Below are 24208 nucleotides of genomic sequence, written 5' to 3'. Positions count from 1 at the left end.
TTTAAGTGAATAAATAAAGAAAATCTATGTATATCATATTATTACATGGTTAGCTTCACTCAATGGACTACTGCCTCTTGCTTTAAATTAATCTAATTAATTAACACTTCATTGCCTCCCATTGGAGCTAGTCTTTAGAAATATCTAATAGTACATACACCACGTCAAGATAACAATACACTTATAGTTATGAAATACAAATAAAGCAACTGAGTTGGAATCACGAATACAAATAATTAATACATGTAGACATGATGTACAAACTGTTATATATGCTATAATTGCTATGAAACATAATTAAGTTGTTCGTCTAACTCGCCTAGTGTGATGCATCAATCACGTGTCCTACACATATTCGTAGTCTTGTGTCACTATACCAAAAATATTTTTAACGATAGTTAATTAACTGTAACAACTTAATTATTGCTAAATATGTATTTTTAGAAGCTATTAACACTCTTTGTAAATGTCCTTAAAGTGTATAGTAACATTGTATTCAATGACAATTAATTAATGTTGGTAAAGATTTTAACACTCTTTATTAATGCACATATTTATTGATACTAAAATATATATTTTTATTGCATAGTGTGGTACATCAACCTTACGTGTTATTGGATACTATCTATATTCACTATCAGATCGTATGACATCGCCATGCCTAGATTGTGTGTGCTCACTAGCTATGTGCAATTAAACAAATATCACAAGAAAACATATTTAACTGCTAGAACTAATAGAGTAATTAGCATTCTAAACGATACTAAACTAAATGGTATCACAACAGAGCAAGGAATCGGTCAGAAGTATCAAAGATTATTCAAAACTTGTCAACCTAGTTCATGTTTGCTCACTCACATAAAATAAATGGTTTAAATGCATACAACTAACACATATATAATGATTTGGGGAAAACAACATATATATATACTCGTACTTTTAAGAAAAAGGAAAAATCTTTTTGGTCAGAAAATTTGATTAGAATGATATTTTATCTTTTTGAACATCTTTATCCTTTTAACTTTAATATTTTTTAATTAAAAAATGGAAAAAAAATTAGTTTATTTTAAAATAGAAAAGATGTTACAAACTTTTTAATTTTCTGGCCAAATTCAGGCTAAATTTTTTGGTCATTTAAGGAAAAACAAGCAAATTAAGAGTTAAAAGTTTCACTTGCATCGAGAACGATAAAATTTTACTCTCTTGAAATGCTCAAATTGCTCCAAACGATCTTCAATGATCTTAATTTAATTGAAATCATGAATAACAAATACTCCCCCTGTGTTTTTAATTACTTGTCCGCTTTTTTTTTATAGTTATCTCTAATTACTTGTCCATTTTGACAGATCAAGAAATGATAATTTTTTTTATATATTATACCCTCAATTAAATGATTAATTACTTTGAAAAATGTAGAACTTTTCATTTACTTCATAATTAATAAGGGTAAAATGGTAAACTCACCATGTCATTAATTGTTTCCTTAATAGGTGTGTCAATTCAAAAGTTAACAAGTAATGGAGGGAATACAAATTAGTCAAGGAACCTGATCCTGAAATTGTAGGACATTCTAGGTCAAAGTCTTTTCTTGGGAAACTCAAACCCGTCCCTTGGTCTACGATTCGAAAACCAAAACTAAATACATGGACACCTTATTCATCAGCTATGAAATTCAATTTTATAATTAAAATCTAATTTTAATAACGTTTGCTCAGTCAAATATAATATTGCAATGTCTAGGTCTAAAATCCTCAACTTTAACCTCTTAGATTTCATGTTTTTGCTGATCCAATTCGATGAAACTTACACACAAAGGTCTAAAATATCCAATTTTAACCTATTAAATTTCATCATTTTTACGTATCAAATTCAATGAAATTTACACATAATCAATTAATTGATGTATTGAATCCATACCTAACTTTGGGATTTGAAACTACATCTTTTCAGGATCCAAATAGAGAGCCATTTGCCAAAAAGAATAAAAAACTTTTTACGTTCTTCCTAGATATGTTGATGAAAATACACTACAGTTTTTGTCAAGTTATGAATCCCCTCTTCAGGCCTATAACAATTTAATCAGTGGTTTTGTATCTTCACATAGTTACATATTATTTATTTTTTATTCGATACTCCCTCCGTCCCATTTTATATGTCACATTTTTACTTTGTACTTGCATTAAGAAATGATGTAACATTACCCTTCTACTCTTATTTAATTTTTTTGGAACTCAAGTTTTCAATCAATGAATATGAATTAATTTATTTTGATTAATTAATTTAACCAATGAACATGAGTCATTTACTTAATTTTTCTAAGTTGGTCAAATGTATATTTTCAAGGCTAATAACTCACAAGGGTAAAAAAGGAACAATATGATAATTTATGCATTGATTTTATGAAATGACAAGTATTATGGACCAATTATTTATAGAAAGGGATGACATATAAAATGGGACAGAGGGAATATTCATTTAAGATTTAATTAATTCACATTTATCTTCAAAAATTCTACTTTTAAAGATAAAATACATCCTACAAGAGATAGCTCTATTCTCAAAACTCCAAAACAAACATTTAATTAAAAATGAAGGATATATATTAAACACCCCAATACAAAGAGGGTAATCATGAATTAAACTATATGCATGCTGCCTTCTTTTAAAGGTCAACCGTAATACTATTCTTTCCTCCATTCCATCTTTCAAGGGTCAACAATAATACTGTCCTTATTTTCTTTTAATCAATTACAAATATAAATAAATTAAACTCCAAAAAATAGCATTAACATTTACTTTTTAACTTTAGTTTTAAACCAAAATTTAGTATTTCTTGGTTCTTGAATGATTCTTATCTAATTAACTTAAATTGTTGACTTTGCTAAATTAATGAAGTATTGATTGCTACCTTAATGAGCAATTAAAATTTTCTAAATAGCTGAAAAAGCAATGTGCGCTTTAAATATAATGTAAGTTTGTAGAGACTTATTTTTGCCTGTTAAACAATTCTTACAATCGAAAATTTTATTCAAATAACTTGATAAGGATGTACAATGACTATTAATAATATTAGCAACTTAATTAAATCATTGCAACCACATCAGGATCTTCTATTTGAATCTTTGACGCCCTCCCCCACTTCTACAGTTCTACTTATGAATTTTTACTTAAGATCTATTTGTTTAGCCAAAAAAAAAAGATATAGTCGAATTTATAAGAAAATTAAGTCGATCGAGAACGTAACAATTTATCTCAATTAGAGAAAAGCTAAAACAAAATTGACCGAAAATGAAAAATATTGATTAAATATAGCGCCTATATTGGGACTATTTCTGACTAGATTCTTGACAGAAGTATATCCAATACAAAAAGTTGATGAACAAATTAAATAATAATAATACTAGAGAGAAATAGAAGTATTTAGCAAGGGAAATTTGATGATGTACAGTGTGATGACTTAGCTGATGAATTCTTGGGAGCTGATTATCAAAATAGCGTAGGAAGTAGATACGCAACAATAGGGAATTAAGAGTTCGTGGGCGGGGCGGACTTGGTAGAGGAGGATAAATTAAAGCTCTACCAGGTGAAAGCCTTTCGCCAGGAAATACATGGAGTAGGGGCAAAAAACTAGTGGAAGAAGGAGTAGATCTACGGGGAGAGGAAAACCCTAGTTAGAATATGAAAATAACAGGTGATGAGGTAGAATACTAGGGAACAATTGTGGTATGCTATGTACTAGGCTCAAATCCACCACAAGCAGTCATATATGGAGGGGTATTTTAGACGGATTTGAAAGAAATTAGGTGTTGCTAAAGTAGCCTAAGTAAACAGAGGAGAGTATTTATGATGTGGTTTGGTAGTGTTGAGAATTGGGGGAAGAAGGGGTCCACCAAATGTTTGATAAAAAGGCAGTAATAGTGAAATCATGACATTGATGTAACAAAACAAAAGGTGGACAAATTGGGTTTGATGGTGGGATTAGATATCAAGTAGCGGAGGAAAAATGCACTAACAAAATAACAGGGAACCTTATCAAAGCAAATAGAGCAACTACACAAAAGGAGAGGGAGGCTCATGACGTTTGCATGAGTACTTATAGAGGTGCCTCTTAACAAGGAATATCACAAATAGATAATGTTCGAGAATGAAGTAGGGAATATAATCCATTAACAGGTGGAGTATGAATGGAAATCGGTACCATGCGACAAATGTAAAATTTTTGGGCATGCAATAAGATAGTGCAGAAAACAGATAAGAGAAGAATAAAAAGGAAAGGTAGATGGGAATGAGGGAGATAAGGGGAAGGAGGTTAAAATGAAGGATCAATATAAGAATGTACAGAAGAAAATAGAAGAACCAGGAGTAAGAGGGGAACCTAGTAGAGCAGGAACTCGGTGGGGGAAACTACAAATTTCCAAGGCATTGGAAAGTGATGAACAGGGGAATAAGATCACAAACCTAGGCAATGTTAAGACTAGCAATAGGCAAGATATGGGAGGGATGGGGATACCCCATCCTCAATAGATAGGATTGGCTTTCTGGATTAAATAGTACTGATAAGCAAAAAGAGGTGCATGTCTTTCTGCATAACTCAAAAATTAGACTATTTAGTTTTCTGAAGACTAGAATTAAAAGGGCCAAAGCTAGTAGGGTTGCTTTTAATCTTTGCAAGGGATGAGCATTTACCACTAATCTAACAGTTCACCGAAGAGGTAGAACATGGTTTTTTTGGAAACCGGGAACATATACGGTTGATCTGCACATGGTAATAAGGCAACTAATACATAGCAAAGTCAAACATAGAGGGACATGGGAAACTTTAATGTCACTATGATTTATGGGTATAATGAACAAGCTATGAGAAGAACTATGTGGAGTGAAATAACAAGAATACGGGAAAACTTAAATTGAGCATGAACAATAATGAGGAATTTTAACAATGCAATAAATACAAATGAAAGGGTGGGGAGACATGTGAAAATTGTAGAAAAGAGAGAGTTCAGGAAATATGCTGAAGAGTGTGAAGTTCAAGATCTTAAATCAGCAAGGTTATTCTTCACTTAGAACAATAAGTAAAAAAGGGAAGATAGAGTATATAGTAAGATAAATAGGGCATTGGTGAACATGGAATGGAAAACACAACTACCAGCATCAGAAGTGCAACTTATGAATGAGGGAATCGATGATCATTGCCCAACAATTATAAGCTAGGAGGATGGACACATAATTGGAAGGAAACAATTCAAGTATTTTTTAACTTGTGGAAAATGACCCCAGAGTTTAAATCCAGGATAAAAGCAAGTTGGGAAAAAAGAGTAAAGGATCGAAACATGTTTTGATTAGTTGGGTAAAATGATGGCAGCGAGATTAAGCTTCATCTTCCAGGCGATTCGGCTTCCACATCTCACTGGTAAACTCTCAATCTAAGCAAGTCTCATCCTCTCTTCTTAGCTCTCCATAACATCAGGTAAACATGAAGCCCAATCATCCGAAATTGAACTCATCTTTGAAACTTAACCCCCGACTGGCCCCCTTCCAGCAGAATGAACTTCCATCGAGGTGGGTACCTTTAGAAGATTCTATTAGTAATCTCTTCGTATAGAGCATAGAATTATAATTAGATGTCGCTGTAAAAAGTGAAGGCTGAGTGATGGCTGTATTTGTTTTACTGAAATTTTTATTTGTATTAAGCCTTATATGTTGGTGGACGGTGGTAGCACTATGAATCTCTGTCAATCAACTTCTACTTTGACTATTTGCTCCATGATTATAATTTGCATTGGTTTGTGCTGCTCTTTGATGTCTTCGTATAGCCAAGTTTGAAGTTTGTGCCTTATCCATATTAAGAAGTCTTTTTTTTTCACTGGACAATCCCTGATAAGATGAAAAAGTTAAAGTACCTGCAAAATCAATTGTTAGGTTAGTTAAAAAATCTACCAACATGTTTCCTTTTATGTAGATATGCTCAATTGTAATATTGCATCCCCTCCTCATAAGGATAATCTCCTAAACCACCATAATAGTATTCCAAGGGACCACCCAAATTCCATCTAAAATCTTCTTCATGGGAAAGGAGTTAGTCTCAACTATAACCGGTCAAAATTGATTAGAAATACACCATTGTATCCCTTCCTTTTTTGCCTTGCCTCAACAATGATGTTAGTTCCTTCCTCAATCCCCTTAGTTGCAGCACACACCAAGTCTCCATTCATATCTCTGATGCAAAATCCAATAGAACTAGGTCAAGGTTCCCTTTGGATGCACCATCTGTATTACATTTATAACAATTATTGTTAGGTTTCCTCTATTGAACCACCTGACAATTTAAGTGAGGAATGTAACCTTCTAGAAACTGCACTAACAAAGGCCATTGTTGAGGCATGTGTTGAAGCCATAGGTATCTATATCTCACCATAAAATAAATATTCTTATTAATCTAGAACTTAGCCTTTGTTATAGACATAGTCTCAACATGGAGTATTTGTTCCTTCTCTTCCAGATTTTCCATATTATAAGGATTGGGACAACTTTAAAAGGCACCAATTTGCTAGCACACTCACAAGACCACCATTTGTGTATAGTCTGATTAAGTTGTAGAAAAGGACCATTGATGCTTGTTGTTGCAGCAAAAGCATGTCAGATATGGCTTGCAAAAGAGCATGTGAGAAATAGATGATTATTGATTTTATGAGTATTTCCAATGCAACAACAACATTTAGACACTATAGAAAAACATATTCTTTCTAATAAATCATCTATAAGAAGTCTTTGTTTCCACAATCTCCAGAAAAAAGAATGATGCATTGAAAGGAATCCCTCTTGTCCTTATATTGTAATAGAGTTATGCTCATCTTCCTTCTACCTTAAAATGTTTCACGCATTGTTAAATGTTGAACTTTCCAAACCTGGTTAGCATCCACCAAGGTCTATCCTAGTTTTGATAATCTCCTTAAATGATCAATTCTTGTTTCACATTATCAGCAGGTAGAATTATTTGCAACTTATTATCATCCCATCCACCATTATGTATAAGTTGATTAACATCTTCCATATTCAAATTTATATGAGCAGTAGGAGGAATGACATAGTATAGATCCCCCAATCTAGTTCAGTTGTCAAACCAAATGTTTGAATGCCTACACTTCGTTCTCACCAGATTTCTTGGTCCACGGAGTCTCTAGCTTCCAACATCATTTTCCATAGTTGTGATCCCCTCTTCCACTCCACTATTTGAGGAAATTGTTTTTTGCAGTATTTATTCCACATATAGTTGGCCCACAATGATTTAAGAGTCCCGATTCTCTATCAAAGTTTGCAAAAAGAGCTTTGAAAACATCAAAGAGCAATTTGAACTCTAAACCTCCTTCTTGTTTTGGTAGACACATATTCTGCCAAGACGCCCAATGTTTTTTCCTACCATCTTCCTTATTATTCCAAAAGAATCTTGCAAAGATTTTGTGAATAACATGAATGACACATTTTGGAGGATTTACTGCATATAACAGGTGGATTTGCATACTCCGTAAAACATTGGAGATTAGTACAACCTTTCCTCCATAAGATAAGACTTTGCCTTTCTATGCTTGGATTTTATTCTTCACCTTCTTTATTATGTTATTGTAATAGGATATCCTCGTGATAGGACACCCAAGATATAGGAAGGGAAACTGAGCTCTGGAAAAACCTATGAGATGTGACTATATAATTAGTAACCTTGTGATACATGTAGAAGAAGCTCCTCTCTTTATCGATATTCTGCACTGATATCCCTTCGTAACCCTACAAAGTTTTCATTACTAGCTTTAAAGACTTTTTTCAGTAGCTACAAAAATGATAGTATCATCTACATATGATAAATGATTCAGGTTGGAGCTCCACTTTCGCATTCCAAAACTTCTAAAGGAGTTGGATTCAAAAAAGGCATTCAGTGCGCTAGATAAAAGTTCAGCTAATAGGATGAATAAAGTAGGAGACAGAGGGTCCCCTTGCTTCACTCCGCTGGTGGAGTGTAAAAAACCATGTGACTGTCCATTAATGAGAACAGAGTACCAATTGTTAGCTAATAATCTCCAAATTTATCAAGGAAATCTCTGGAAAACCCATCTTCCTCAACACTGTTATTAGAAAAGTCTATGATACTCTGTCATATGTTTTTTCTATATCAAGTTTAATTGCTACATTAGCTTGATTGGCCCTCTTTCTTATATCGATAATGATCTCTTGAGCTAATAATACATTCTCTATTATGTTCCTCCCCTTCACAAAACCTTATAGATTTTTTAAAATCAAGCCAGGAAGCAAAATATCCAGTCTATCACGGATGATTCTGTATATAACCTTGCTTATGAAATTGCTGAGACTTATGAGTCTCCTTTCAGAAAACCTGGTCACTATTTCTTTCTTTGGTATCAACACAAGATTAGTGTGGGTGATATATTTTGGTAATGAAAGCTCTTCATAAAAAATATTAACCATTCTCACCATATCACTTCCTACTATGTCCCAACGTGTCTGGTAAAAAGTTCCTGTTGAACCGTCAAGGTCACTAGCACTGTAACCATCCAACTAAAAAATGCTCTTTTTACCTCTACTTCTGTAGGAATGGTGTTCAAGAAAATATTATAATCTAGTGATATCATTTTGTAATATGTCTGATCAAGGAGTCATCTTGTGTGACATCTTGTGTAAATTACCTTTGAAAGAAGGTTACGGCCTCTATGGTGAGTTGATTCACTTCTATCCAATCCCCTTCTACATTTTGGATTCTTTTGATATTTAGTATTTTCTTCCTTTTATTGACCTAGTTGTGAAAGAACCTTGTAATCCTATCACCTTCGGATAACCAGGTGATGCATGCCTTTTTTCTCCAAAATTCTTCTTCATGATGTAAATATCTCTTTATCTCTTCTTGTGCTTGTTGTACGACAAATCTTTTGGTCTCAGTGGTAAATTCTTCAAACAGGTCCTCCAATTGATTCTGACAATACCCTCCCTTATTGTGAGTTGTTTGAATATATTTCCATAGCATTCTCTACTCCATTTAGATAAGGCTATCTTCACCATTTTCATCTCTTGTTTTAGAATTATGTAAATATCAGTAGCATTCTCTGCCCACCAATTTTCCTTCACCACTTCTAAAATGGTTTCATATTCAGTCCAAAATTTTAAATCTTGAATGGTTTGAGGAAATTATGAGATTGTTCCCCACAAGTTAGGAACAAATGAGCATGGTCAGATCTAGTTCTTGACAAGTGTTCCATCTCATATTGGCCAAAAATATTTTGAAATTGATGATTTATCAATAATTTGTCTAACCTTTGGAAAATGCATTCTTCATTTGATCTACCATTCTACCAAGTAAAAGGACTGCCTTTAACGTTGCTCTCAAATAGTTCAGACGAATTAATGCAGAAGGAAAAATCCTCATACTCAGTAGAGTTCACAGGGAGACCCCCAATCTTCTCTTCTTTATTTATTATCACATTGAAGTCCCCCCCCCCCCCCAAACCAACCAAGGGTCTACCATTCTGCTAGAAAAATCATAAATACTATCCCACAACTCAATTCTATTAAAAGAGTTACATTTAGCATAAACAAGAGTTGTGTATAGTGATTTCCATGTGTCTTGAAATAGTAGATTCAAGGTGATTTGTTGGTCAATATTCATACAACAACAACAACAACAACATACCCAGTGAAATCCCACTAAGTGGGGTCTGGGGAGGGTAGAGTGTACGCAGACCTTACCACTACCTCATGGAGGTAGAGAGGCTGTTTCCGGAGGACCCTCAGCTCAAGTACGACAACCCAAGTAAAAGAAGAGGAAACATTATATAGGACATAGTATCCAATAAGAGAAAAGTGCATAATCAACAAAGGAGACAATAACATCAAGAATACTGTGAGAGGTTAAACGCAGTAAACGACAAATGGCTATAGGATCACAGACAAGAACTACAAGAGCAAGGCTAGGACTACTATAAACGCTACCCACCGAAACCCTCGCACGGGAAGACAACACGCTAGCCCTACTAACCTTCAACCTTAATACGCGACCTCCACTCCTTCCTATCTAGAGTCATGTCCTCGGTAATGCGAAGCTGAGCCAAGTCCTGTCTAATCACCTCTCCCCAATGCTTCTTAGGCCTACCTCTACCCCTCCGCGTACCCTCTACAACCCGCCCCTCGCACCTCCTCACTGGGGCGTCTGTGCACCGTCTCTTCACATGCCCAAACCATCTCAGTCTCGCTTCCCTCAGCTTGTCCACCACAGAGGCCACTCCCACCTTCTCTCGGATAACCTCATTCCTAATCTTATCGCTCCTAGTGTGCCCACACATCCACCTCAACATCCTCATCTCCGCAACATGCAGTTTTTGAACATGTGAGTTCCTGACTGGCCAACACTCCGCTCCATACAACAAGGCCGGTCTAACTACCACTCTGTAGAACTTACCTTTAAGTTTCGGTGGAACTTTCTTATCACACAAGACTCCAGAGGCAAGCCTCCATTTCAACCAAGCCGCCCCAATGCGATGTGTGACATCACCGTCTATGTCACCACTTCTTTGGATTACAGCCCCAAGATACTTAAAACTTTCTTTCTTGGGAATAATCTGTGTGTCCAGTCTCACTTCCCCATCTGCCTCATCCACCGCATCACTGAATTTGCATCCCAAATATTCAGTTTTGGTCCTACTCAACCTGAACCCTTTGGACTCCAGCGTTTGTCTCCACACCTCCAGCCTCGCATTAACTCTGTCCCGCGTCTCATCAATCAGTACTATGTCATCCGCAAATAACATACACCATGGTACCTTCTCCTGAATAGACCGCGTCAACTCATCCATCACCACAGCAAATAGAAAAGGGCTAAGGACTGATCCCTGATGCAACCCCATCTCAACTGGAAAGTGTTCCGAGTCTCCTCCAACCGTCCTAACCCGAGTCTTGGCTCCACCATACATGTCCTTTATCGCCCTAATATAAATCATCGGGACACCTTTAGCCTCCAAGCACCTCCAGAGGACCTTCCTCGGTACTTTGTCATAGGCCTTTTCGAGGTCAATGAATACCATGTGTAGGTCTCTCTTCCTTTCTCTATATTTTTCTACCAGTCTTCGCATAAGATGAATGGCTTCGGTAGTCGATCGTCCCGGCATGAATCCAAACTGATTCTCAGAGATGGACACCCCTTCTCACCCTCATCTCCACCACTCTTTCCCAAATCTTCATAGTATGGCTTAGCAGTTTGATACCCCTGTAGTTGTTACAATTTTGGATATCACCCTTGTTTTTATACAACGGAACCATTGTACTCCACCTCCATTCATCAGGCATCTTTGTTGTCTTAAAAATAACATTAAACAGCCCAGTTAACCACTCTATACCTGCCTTGTCCGTGCTCTTCCAAAATTCCACCGGAATCTCATCGGGTCCGGTCGCTCTTCCCCTGCTCATCCTACTAATAGCAGTTATAACCTCCTCGATCCTAAAACACCTACAGTACCCAAAGTTCCGAAGTCTTTCAGAGTGCGCCAACTCACCCAACACAATGTCTCTGTCCCCTTCTTCATTTAAAAGTTTATGAAAGTATCTTTGCCATCTTTGCTTGATGGAGGTCTCTTCCACCAATACTTTGCCTTCCTCATCCTTGATACATTTCACTTGGTCCAAGTCACGAGCCTTTCTCTCTCTTGCTTTTGCAAGCCTATACAATTTCTTATCCCCACCTTTGTCCCCCAACTCGATATACAAGCGTTCGAAAACTGTCGTCTTAGCCTTCGTAACTGCTAACTTAGCTTCTGTCTTTGTCGTCTTATAAACCTTCTTAAGCGTCCGCTTCTCTTCCTCGTCTTCGCACTCCACCAACTTTGTGTAAGCCGCCTTCTTTGCTTTCACTTTGCCTTGGACTTCCCCATTCCACCACCAATCTCCTTTATGGCCTCCAAAATTACCCCTTGAAACCCCCAACACCTTAGAAGCAACTTCCCTAATGCAACTAGCTGTTTTATTCCACATGGTGTCCGCATCCTCACTACCACTCCAAGCCCGCATCCCAGTCAACTTCTCGCCCATCTCCCGAGAAAGGGTAGGGGTCAAGCCACCCCATTTAATCCTCGGTCGATCGAAAACCCTCTTCTTCCTCCTATCCCTCTTAATTTCCAGGTCCATCACCAAAAGCTTGTGTTGGGTAGTAAGATTTTCACTTGGGATAACCTTGCAATCCTTACAGCGACCTCTATCACCCTTCCTAAGGAGTAAGTAATCTATCTGAGTCTTAGCTATCGAGTTACGAAAGGTAACCAAGTGGTTCTCCTTTTTCGGGAAGCATGAGTTAGCAATCACCAACTCAAAGGCTTTAGCGAAATCCAGAAGCGAAGTTCCACCTCCATTTATCTCCCCAAAACCAAAGCCTCCATGAACATCATCAAAGCCACTAGAAGTTGCCCTGATATGGCCATTAAAATCTCCACCAATGACAATTCTCTCATTGTTTGGTATACCTCTAACTACCTCATCCAAATCCTCATAAAAGAGCTTTTTGGCCTACTCGTCCAAGCCCAATTGAGGTGCATAAGCACTAATAACACGCAAAGTACATCCTCCAATGACTAGCTTAATCATCATCAACCTATCATTGATCCTCCTAACCTCCACCACTTGCTCCCTCAAATCCCCGTCTACTAAGATACCCACTCTATTTCTATCCCTTGAGCCTCCTGAGTACCACAACTTAAACCCGTCGACAACCCGAGCCTTGGAACCTACCCATCTAGTCTCTTGGACACAAGCTATATTTATCTTTCTCTTCTTGAGAATTTTCACTAGCTCTATGGACTTCCCCGTCAACGAACCTATGTTCCATGGTCCTACCCTCAAATTATGGGAACCCGTAACCCTCTTACCACTATTTTCCCTCGTCCTCGGCCTCAACCGAAGACATGACTCACTACCACCATCAGATACCAAATCCACTAGAAAGAAACTGAAACTAATGTAAAACCTACACAGGAATATACTTAATAATACTGCAACAAATGTATAATCTAAATGACAAGATATCAACAACTAGACTAACGGTTGAAGCACTGCTCCAGACTATAATAGAAAACAAGGAAGTAATGATCCAAAATATAGAAGATGGAGCCCTAATCTGAACTACAAAGCCAATCAGAAATAAAAACAGATAATCAGAAGGTTTCAAAACAGAAGACAGTACACAAAATCTGCAAGAGAGGGCTCAGAAAATAGATTCAGATCAAGAAAGAAAGAGAGACAGGATAGATAGAACCTGGTCGGTGAATTTTCTGGCTAGATCTGGTTGGTCTCCGGCGACAAATAGTAGCACTGCTGGTGCACTGTTGTTTGGCCGGTAGCTCACCGGAGTCAGAGCTGGCTCTCGCTGGTTGCTGTCGACCGGATCTGTTGCTGTCGTGGGTTGTCGCCGGTTGCTGCTGCTGTCCGGTGATTGCTGGTGGTCCTCGTCGACTGCTGGAGACGGAGAAGAAGAGAGAGAGAAGGAGAGGAAGAAGAAGAACGAAAAAGAAGGAAAGAGAAAGAGGGGAGCGGAGCAATCCCGTCGGAGCTGCCGCCTGGTCGGAGCAGCGCTGGTGTCTGTCAGTTTTGCCGGCGTCGCCGGAGAGAAAGCCGTTGGGGTATGGAGAGAAAGTCGTTGGGGTATTCACTAGAACCAAGATATTTTATATTTACCTGATTAAGAAATGTAGAAATTTGCCTATGAGTTGGTGGAACTAAAAATAGTAAAGACAAGAAAAATGATCCCTTTTATATTGTCTCCACTTGTTCCGTCAATATTCATAATGATTTCTATATCTACATAATCATCGATAAAAAAAACATATCTTCCCATTAGCATCGAAGTTGACATATTTCATGTTTAGTCTTCTCTTTTATTTCTGAATACATGTTGGAATCCTGAAAGGGTTCCATCAAAGCAATCAATAAAAATGGAGAAAATAGTCAAATGCCCCCTAACCTATTAGTCAATTCTTAACTACATACTTATACTTTACGGGAGTCCTATTACCNNNCCCCCCCCCCCCCCCCCCCCCCCCCCCAACTTTTTATTTTTGATATTTTGTGACCCTTAAACCCTGACCTGTCCAAGAAGGTGAATACACCTCTTGTAGGCGCGTAAGGGTCCAACAAAAAGAGATAAAATGACTAAAATTGAACTAAATAATCCATGTGGCAGTATCTCATTGGAGATTATATAATTAATTCATTTTTTTATTCTTTCCCTTTTTTTATATCAAAAAATTGTTATCCCCATTTCATGATTTCTTCAAGTTTTTATCAAAGTCCTTCAATGATGGTCTTCTAAATTTTGCCTCTAGGAGCTCCAAATTAGTTTATAGCTTTTGATTTATGCTTAGTTAATCATACATCAACGGTTTTTAGCAACAACAATCACCTAACTCATAAGAAACTTTCATATATGAAGCTCAAGAATGGAGTACAAGTTTTTTCTTAAACCCCTCATAATTTCAGCAAAAATAAATAAATAAAAAGAAGTCAAACCACAATGAACCAACAATGGTGAATTTGAAATTTCACTTTCTAATTTCATTCTTACCAAATTTGTTTTTCACTACTAGATTTGTGAATACTTATTTGTGTAATTTTGTTTTTGGGTTGGATTTCAAATTGAAAGTTTATGTAGACTAGCTATGGAATGGTTCTTCTTCTTTAGTTTGGTTTAGGGATTTTTTCATTATTTTCTCTTATTATTCTCTAAAGAAATCATTAGTATTTTGGAAAAACAATCTCTATTTGAAAGCAATTTTTGTAAATTTCAATTTCTAGGTTTGATAAAAATGGAAACTTTACATAATTTTACAGGGGATTATTAAATTATTATTTTGATTAGGCTTATAATTTACAGGAAAAAAAAATGTATAGTGATTCATCGGGTGTGCTGCACATCTTTGACATAAAACTGGTTATGCCTTTTTAAGGAGGTGATTATTCCATATTTAAATAGTTCAGGGGGGGTAATAGAATCCTCGTATAGAATAAGTGTGTAGTTGAGAATTGGCTAATAGGTTGAGGGGCTTTTGACTATTTTCTTAGAAAAATTTATGGAGTCTATGTAGTATTTGTATTATATGAAACGCTTGATGAGTATTCATTGATCTTATATTCCAAAAAGGGTCTTCATCATTATTTACTAATTCACTTAGTGACACCTCTCTTTGGCAAAACTCTAGTACACTATTAGAAAAGTGTGAATTACACGGGGATATTACCTAGGGAAAATTGTCGCAGGTAATACTTGCAAATTTTCTTGCAAAAATTTTAAATTCCTCAATATTAGAATATATTACCTGTGAAACTTATATTTCCAACAAATTTCACAGCTAAAGTTGGTACCATTTTGCACTAAATTAGTTCCTGCAAAATTATCTAGGGAAATATATCCGCAGAAACAATATCTCTAGGTAAATCCCTACGTAGATGGCCCAATTTTTTTTAAAAAAAAATCCTTTTTAATCTATAGGAAAATTCCAGATTGTCTGAAAAATTATTTTTGGGGGTTTACCTAGACATTTGATTACCTTGAGAAATAATTGAAGATTTAGGAATTATTAGACCAATTATCTTTTAGATGGTTGAATTCTTTTACACTCATAATTTTCTTGGATAATAGACCAATTAAAAACTCAATTAAAACGTTAGGAATTGGAAATTAATTGTAAGACCAATTATTCTAACTCCCTTTTCCTTCTCTCTAACTCACTTTACTCAAACCCACTAAGCTAGAAGCTTCTCTCCAAAACTCACATGCAGAAGTGATGGTGGAAACAATCTGATTTTCCAAAGCTCCAATCGATGTAGCTCCAAGTTCCAAGCTCATCCAAAGCTCATCTTAAAACTCTCCAAGCAGACCTCGTGCTTCTCTCCAAATGGATTTTTCTGAAGTAAAGGACTACAGATCGAGAAGATTTGCTTACCAATCTACCCAAAAAATCAAGTTTAATCTACAAATTTCAAGCTCTGTAAGGTTAATCTATAAATTTATGTTTACTGATTTAGTTTGGATGAAAATTGAGTGAATTTTTTTTTGCAAATCAAATATCTCGCTTAAATACTAGGTGAATGATTGTTGTGGTGTTAAGTTTAGCTCTTTTATTTTTATTTTTCATTAGCTGTATTTCTTCTTAGGTTCTTGTCATGTTGTTCTAGAATCTCTTCAGTTTGTGCTCATCTTCAATTTTTTCTTAGTTGATGTGAGTTTCTGTTTTAATAAGTGAATGTGAGATGTTGTGAATCTTGTACTTTATTAATGAAAAAATGGTTGGAATATTTTTAGAGTTTCATTTATCGATAAGAAGGTCATAAGTCATGCTATGTTTCGGGTCAAAGAAGAGCAAAATCAACCAGTGTCTACTTGTGTTGTTCCACTGCTAAGCATGTGTGGACTCAACACTATTTTGTAGGAAACGACCAAGAGAACATAGCCTGCAGAGTATAGACGATTATCTCTAATCCATATGAATAACATGTTGTGCTGACTTAAATTTGTCAAGAAAATCAATTGACTCAGTGCTCCTTGAATTATTTAGTTTATATAAGGAGGATAATGAGTTGAATTTAGATAGCACCTTTTTATAATGACAGTCTACATTCATTCCAATACAACCAACATTATGGTCCTGTATCGCCTAGTGTACTAAGACAAGATATTTTTGTTTGTATGTTGGATTCGTAGATAAATCATCTAGCCTTAAAGTTATGAGTTTGCTTGAATTCAACAACAGCAATAACATATCTAGTGAAATTCCACAAAGATGGGTCTGGAGAGGGTAGAGTGTACGCAAGACCTTACCACTACCTCATGGAGGTAGAGATGCTATTTTCGAAAGACACTCGAATCAAGCCTTGGGTTGTACCTGAAGAGGATGGGTAATGATGGGTAGCCAATAGGACTCCAGTCACCTCATCTAGTACAGTTGGCAATATGGATAATGATCATCAAATCTGGATTGTACCTGAAGAGGGTGGGTAATAAGACTAACTTTTAATAATACATTTGCTTAGCTGAATTGTTTATCTGTTTATATGTTTGATAACTACTATATTTTATATAGGTTTGATCCTCACAAGATAGTTATTGAAGGCATTGCTAGTTGGATTCGTAGTAAATTTGAATTGGCTAGACCCTCATGAAAGAAGTTTCCAGAATTTACTCATGATATGTGGTTTGAGGAATTCAAGGTAAGGACACTATACACATATGATACATCAAGTCATATGTTTTCGATATTAACCTGAGTTATTGCTTATTGTCTTCACTAATTTCCTATCACTCTCGTTATGATCTTTTGTTTGGTTCATTTTAGCTCTTGCTTCTCTTATTTAATTCTTCAACTTGCTCATTGAGTTGTTGAGTTTCACTTTCATGGCCATTAAGGTTTTAACTTCTCGACATATGCAGTTAGGTTTAGTTTTCATGTTTAATATATTTTTGGGGATAGTTGTTAAGTCTTAGTTCGGTTAATGGTTAATGTTCTAGAGGCAATCACTTTTTCCTCTAGTTTCTTATGTAGTGTTTGTGTTTAAATCTTTTGTTAATCACCCATACATTTGTATGTGATCTTATCTCTTGTTCAAAGATTTCTTCTTCCTCTTCAGATTATGTACAATCTTTGGAGATGTTGGATTTTGTGCAAAGAATTGGACAGAATAACTTGTATCTTATTCAATGGGTAAACCTGTATAAATACAATAATATTAGAAGTTAACTAACGAAAGATATGCTATCTATATATATCTTTGTACAATATCAAGAAAGAGATCTATATACATTTTGTAACACTCCCCCTCAAGCTGGAGCATGTATATTGATCATGCCCAGCTTGTTACAAAGGTAATTTACTTTAGCTCCATCAAATGCCTTCATGAACAAATCAACCACTTGTTCTTCTGTCTTCACGTAGCCCGTAGATATCAAGTTTTCCTGGATCTTCTCACGAATGAAATGACAATCAACCTCAATATGTTTCGTTCTTTCATGATATACCAGATTTGAAGCAATATGAAGCGCATCTTGATTATCACACCAAAGTTTTGATGAAGTAGAATGCTTCAATCCAATTTCTGTTAAAAGATTATGTATCCACATGATTTCACATGTAGAATGTGCCATTGCTCTATACTCGGATTCTGTACTGGACCGAGATACAATGTTTTGTTTCTTACATTTCCATGACACCAAGTTTCCACCAACAAAAACACAATAACCAGTAGTAGATCTTTAATCAATCTTGGATCCAACCCAATCTATATCTACGAAACACTCAATGTGAGAGTGTCCATGATTGCTATACAATATACCAAGTCCAGGGGATCCTTTTAAATAACATAAAATTTGTTCTAAAGCTTCCCAATGTCTAACTGTGGGTGTGGACATGAACTGACTAACCAAACTTACTGCAAAGATGATATCTGGACGAGTCACAATGAGATAATTTAATTTCCCAAACAACATTCTGTACCATTCTGGATCTTCAAATGGATAGTCATCATCTTTCATAAGATGCAGATTAAGAACCATTAGAGTATTGCAAGGCTTGACAACCAACTTTCCAGTTTCTGCTAGAAGGTCAAGAATATACTTTCTCTGACATAGAAAACTACCCTTCTTGCTTCTAGATACTTCTATTCCCAAGAAGTATTTAAGTTGTCCCAAGTCTTTTGTATGAAACTTAGTATGTTCGAAAGACTTAAGAGAAGAGATGCCTGCAAAATCACTTCCAGTAATGACAATGTCATCGACATATACAACAAGGAGAATAGTTCTAGCAGCATATTTCCTGTATAAGACTGACTAATCACATTTTCTCTTTTTCATCCGAAATCTTGAACTACCTCGCTAAATTTTCCAAACCAAACTCGAGGACTTTGTTTCAAGCCATACAAGGACTTCTTCAAGTGACAAACCTTTTCATACTCCCACTGAGCAACAAAACCATGTGGTTGCTCCATATAAACCTCTTCATGGAGATCACCATAAAGAAACACATTCTTAATATCCAACTGATGTAATGGCCAATTCGCATAAGCAGCTAGAGAAATGAAAAAGTGGACAGAAGTGAGTTTGGCAACTGGAGAGAAGGTGTCTGAATAATCCACCCCATAAGTCTAAGCATACCCTTTGGCCACAAGTATGGCCTTAAGTCTTGTCACAGAGCCATCTGAATTAACTTTAATTATGAATACCCACTTGCTTCCCACTGCTTTCTTTCAACTAGGTAAGTCTACCGGATCCCATGTGTGATTTTCCTCTAAGGCATGTATTTCCTCAAGCATTGCTTTAGACCATCTAAGATGATTCAAAGCTTCCTTAACAGTTTTGGGTACAGAAATAGAGTCCAGAGATACAATTAAAGATCTAGATGTGGGAGATAACTGTGACTGTAGGAAACAAAATTACCAATGGAATATATATATTTGTAAGTGTGTGTACCTTTGCGAAGAGCAATATAAAGGTCAATATTTTTTGTAGGATCACTTGGAGGAGGATCTGATGACGAAGGAGTTGGTGCATCATAGGTATCATTAGTCTCCTGCCTCCTAGAGTAAACCTGAACAACCGGCGGTCTTGTTGGAGCTGATGGAACTAGTGTTGAAGGCAAAATAGTAGATTGGTGCTCAATTGAAGAATCAGGCGATGTATGTGAAACATCATTTGATCGTTCTAGTATGACCCTGGTAACTTGGTACACTAACCACTCATTTTCCTCCCCCTGACTCGTAGAAATGGGAGGTGCATACAAGAATGGTGTAGCCTCCGAAAAGGCTACATCAATTGATACTAAATATTTTCCAAGTTTAGTAGAGTAACAACAATATCCTTTCTGAAGGCGAGAATATCCCAAGAAAACACACTTCAAGGCAAGGGATCTAACTTGGTAACTAATGGTCGAACATCTCTAACATAACAAGTGCTTCCAAATACCTTAGGTTCCACCGAAAATAGGTACTTATTTGGGAAAATAATGTTATAGGGTACATTACCTACAAGCACAATAAATGGCATGTGATTAATCAGGAAACAAGCTGTAGAGATTGCATCGGCCCAAAACTATTTAGGAACCTTTGTTTGAAACAATAATCCCCGAGTTGTCTCCAGTAGATGCCTGTTTTTTCTTTCAGCAACTCCATTCTGAAAAGGTGTATCAACACAAGATGACTGGTGGAGAATCCCATGTTGCCTTATATATGACTGAAATGATTCTAACATCTATTCTTTAGCATTATCACTTCTTAGTATGCGCACGGTAGTATTAAATTGAGTCTTAACTTCAGCAGAAAATGCACAAAAATGGGAAAACACTTCAGATCTATTCTTCATAAAGTATATCCACATCATTCTAGAAAAATCATCAACAAAAGTAATAAAATATTTATGTCCACGTTTGGAAACAATGTGACATGGTCCCCAAACATCAGAATGACCTAACTCAAAAGCTGACTCAACTCGCTTATTAACACTTGGACTTAACGAGGTGTGTTGGGTTTTAGGAAATCGACATGTTTCACAATCGAATGAGGAAATATTTTGAAACTCTGGACAAAGCTTCTTCAACAAAGGTTATAAAGGATATCCTAATCGACAATGTGCTTCAAATGGAGAAATAACACCTGAGCATGCAACTGACCGAAGTTCCCATTCATCAAGGATGTAGAGATCTTCAGACACATGTCATTTACCAATAACCTCATTTGTTCTAATGTCACGAAACATACAATAATCGGGAAAGAACGTGATATAACAGTTAACATCTCTCGTAAGTTTACTAACAGAAATCAAATTAAAGGCCAATTTTAGGAGACTTAAGACAGATGACAGGGTAATAGATGAGATTGGTTTAATAGTTCCAGATCCAACACTAGTACAAGTTGATCCATCCGCTACAATAACTGGAGATGGTGCTTTGTGTGGTTGGAAGTTAGAAAAAGTATTAGGGTTACATGTCATGTGATTTGTGGCGCCTGAATCAATCACCCATTTATTTGAAGAGGTAATAAGGCACACTTTCCCTAACTTGACAAAAGTAGTAACTGAACAAGATTTCTGATATCGGGTGAATCTAGCATAATTTTCTGACGAAACCAAATTTGTTTTATCCGATGATGGCCAATGAGCAACATCAACCTTACTATTATGCTTATCTGAACTCTTTCATTCTTCTCCCTTATTATCATTCATTCTCACAATATCAACTCAAATTAACAAAGAAATCACCAAAACTCCCAATATAAAGGTTTTAACAAGAGAATAGTCAACTTCACAGAACGGCTCAACTCAAGTAGAGAAAACCAGAGAAAACCAAATAACCCAAAACAAAGTTCAGGTTGTTTGAATACCCAACAGTTCATAGAGTAACAAGAAAATAAAATATTAATAGCTAAAGGCTCCGAACAGAAAACCAATCAAGCAACAGAGAGGAAATTTGAACCACCAGCAACAAAGATCAGACAATAGTCTAGCTCAAAACAGACCAAACAACAGCAGAGAAAGGAATTCAAACTAAAGTATCACCAAAAGAAAGATTGCAGAACCTGGATCTTGATGTTAAATCTTCAAAATGTGGTCCAATGAGAAGAAAACCACCATAAATCAATTGGGAATCTTAAGGCAACATCAAATTAATAAGACATACCACCAGCTGTGAAGTCAAATGAACGAGAAATATAACATCGGCTAATTCCGGGCACCACCAGTGGTGAGGCTCGAGAACCACCACTTTAAGTCTCACAATTTTGGTTATGCTCTTATACCATGTGCAAGGAATCGGAGAGAATAACTTGTATATTATTCAACAGGTAAACTTGTATAAATAAAATAATATTAGAAGCTAACTGAGGAAAGAAATAAAGAGTAAATCCTAAAGATATGCTATCTATCTATATCTTTGTATACAACAACAACAACAACAACATGCCCAGTGAAATCCCACTAGGTGGGGTCTGGGGAGGGTAAAGTGTACGCAGACCTTGCCACTACCTCGTGGAGGTAGAGAGGCTATCTATATCTTTGTATAATATCAAGAAATAGATCTATATACATTCTGTAACGGATTCAATTTATGAGAAGGCGTGTGACCCATTCATTAGTGGCATTGCAGGAATTGATACTATTGACACAAACATCGTAAGCATCAATGTGATATGAAACTTTAGGATGAAGGGTGTAGAGTCTAGTTGTTGTTTTACCAATTACTAATGGCTTTCGGGAAATATAGATGAATAATTAATTGACTAAGTAGCTGATGCAAGAAATTAGATTGAAATAAAAAAGAACTAGCTTCACATTACGTAAAATAATTTGTAGTCGAAGTTAATGTGATGTGAGCCAGATGGGCAACTAAAAGGATCATGTACTACATCAGATAAATGTGCTTATTGGAAAAGGGATATCATTTTTTTATACAGGTGGTCTGAGATTGTATAACTAATGCAGTGTTTATTTGCTATATGCAGAAGAAATTCAAAAGGCTCCCTCACTATACTGATGTTATACGACGTAATTTTGAGAAAAGGGCATCTGCAAGGATGGAACAATTTTTTCAAGATGTTAGGAAAAACTTGCCTCTGAAGCCACATTGAATGGGGGATGCAGTATTTAAGGAGATGAAGAGGCACTGGGAGTCTCCTTCATTCAAGATAAAGTCTGAACAAAACAAAAAAAATTGTGATTCAAATGTTGGTGCATCACTTCACACAGGTGGTTGTATACCTCATCAAGTGATCTCTAATAGAATGGTAATCATATTCAACGTTGATAACACAAATATCTTCCTTCATTATAGAAAGAATCTACTGAAAAAGATCCATCAATTTCAAAATTTTATTTTCGAACCCATCGCAAGAAAAGTGATAAAAGTTGGGTAAATGAGAAAGCAGAAACTGCTTATGTAAGTATTCATTCACTCTATTCTTTTGTAGATTAAATAATTTATTCCTGATTTTGCTATCTTATTGTTGGAGCTCATCTTTTATGGTACTGAAAATTCAAGTTGGTGTATGAGTATATCAGGAATATGGTTGTACAATTATAGCAATATGCATAAATCTATGAAACCTTGCAATGGCTATGAATTGTGAAATGAAATTGTTTTTTCCCTTGACAGCTTCAATAAACATATTCTCGAATGTTTTTTCCCATGCTTTTTAAGAAAGTATATAATATCACTGGCCATCTAGAGAGAGTTGCTTTTCCGGTAATTTTGTAAGGTTCCTGTAAAGTGAATTTACATACTGTAGATGGTCAACTCCAACTGTTATAAGGTTGGATATTGATAGTTGGTCAACTTTTAGTAAATTTTCAATTCTAAGTCATTTTCTTGAATTTGTTTACTTAAGTTACAAAATGATTCTGTTAGCTACAATACATGAGATTTAGTCTAGGATTAGGGAACTTACAGAATCCAAAGATAGTTCATGTAATTTACAGAAGAGAATTTACACTAGCTAAAAAGATTCATAAGAAGTCTAGCCCTCGAGGAGTTATTAGGAGTAGAGATACCATCAAAACATCTATGATATCTTTTAATCCAAATACACCATAAAATACTAGCAGACACCATTCTCCAAATATTATTGATGGTGAACTAAATTAGGAAACAATAAAGAGATAATGTCGCTATAAGTTTCTAGACTGCAAATTAATTGACAAATCCTGATAATAGATGTCACTTTTAGTTGCTTCATAGCCTGGTGTTGCTTTTTGACAGGTACATGAAAAACTTCTGAATTTTTAGTATACCTTTCCATGTAAAGCCATAGTAACTCACTTTGAATAGGCTGTAAAGAATATGATAGTTAAATTTGTATGTCCCATTCTACCTTCTCATCTTGCTAGACAATATTAAGTGATATTGGAACAATAGTACTAGTCACACTGTCACAGTGGAGCCAGCTACCCAACCTAGCTATGCTCCCACAATTCAAGTTGCAAAAGAGTTGTATGAAACTGATCCCTTTAGTACTTGGAAAGAAATTGTCGTTGGCAACATGCTAACACGTATTAATAGCTTCGTGATTATTCATTCTCCATGCTTTGATCTAAAAAAGAGTCTCTGATAGAAAATGAAAAAGATGGAGAATGCAAAATCAATTCTCTATGCTTTGATTTGAATTTCATGCATTATTCTCTTTTAACTTTAAATGTAGTGAA

The 24208-nt window shown here is 35.9% G+C and overlaps 1 protein-coding gene, 1 long non-coding RNA gene and 1 pseudogene across 6 annotated transcripts in view; 1 reads left to right on the top strand and 2 right to left on the bottom strand.

The window, feature by feature from the left end:
- Positions 1-24208, bottom strand: part of LOC125844869 (immune-associated nucleotide-binding protein 9-like) — a 947253-nt gene that overhangs the window by 479804 nt on the left and 443241 nt on the right. The window lies entirely within an intron of this gene.
- On the bottom strand, positions 10053-15399 carry LOC125845879 (uncharacterized; annotated as a pseudogene).
- Positions 15715-24208, top strand: part of LOC125844872 (uncharacterized) — a 15218-nt gene continuing 6724 nt past the window's right edge. Inside the window, exons 1-5 of one of the 5 annotated variants that reach the window (XR_007444203.1) lie at positions 15715-16022; positions 16736-17028; positions 17115-17241; positions 22513-22794; positions 22842-23105. This is a non-coding gene — a long non-coding RNA (uncharacterized LOC125844872). Of the gene's footprint in view, positions 16028-16735; positions 17029-17114; positions 17242-22512; positions 22795-22841; positions 23106-24208 lie in introns of those variants that run through there. The other 4 variants (XR_007444199.1, XR_007444202.1, XR_007444201.1 and 1 more) reach the window with 4 other exon arrangements.

This window comes from Solanum stenotomum, chromosome 11, assembly GCF_019186545.1.
Source record: "Solanum stenotomum isolate F172 chromosome 11, ASM1918654v1, whole genome shotgun sequence".
In the NCBI taxonomy this organism is placed as follows: domain Eukaryota; kingdom Viridiplantae; phylum Streptophyta; class Magnoliopsida; order Solanales; family Solanaceae; genus Solanum; species Solanum stenotomum.
Note: the sequence above shows the minus strand (reverse complement) of the source record. Positions and strands in the feature narration are given on the sequence as shown.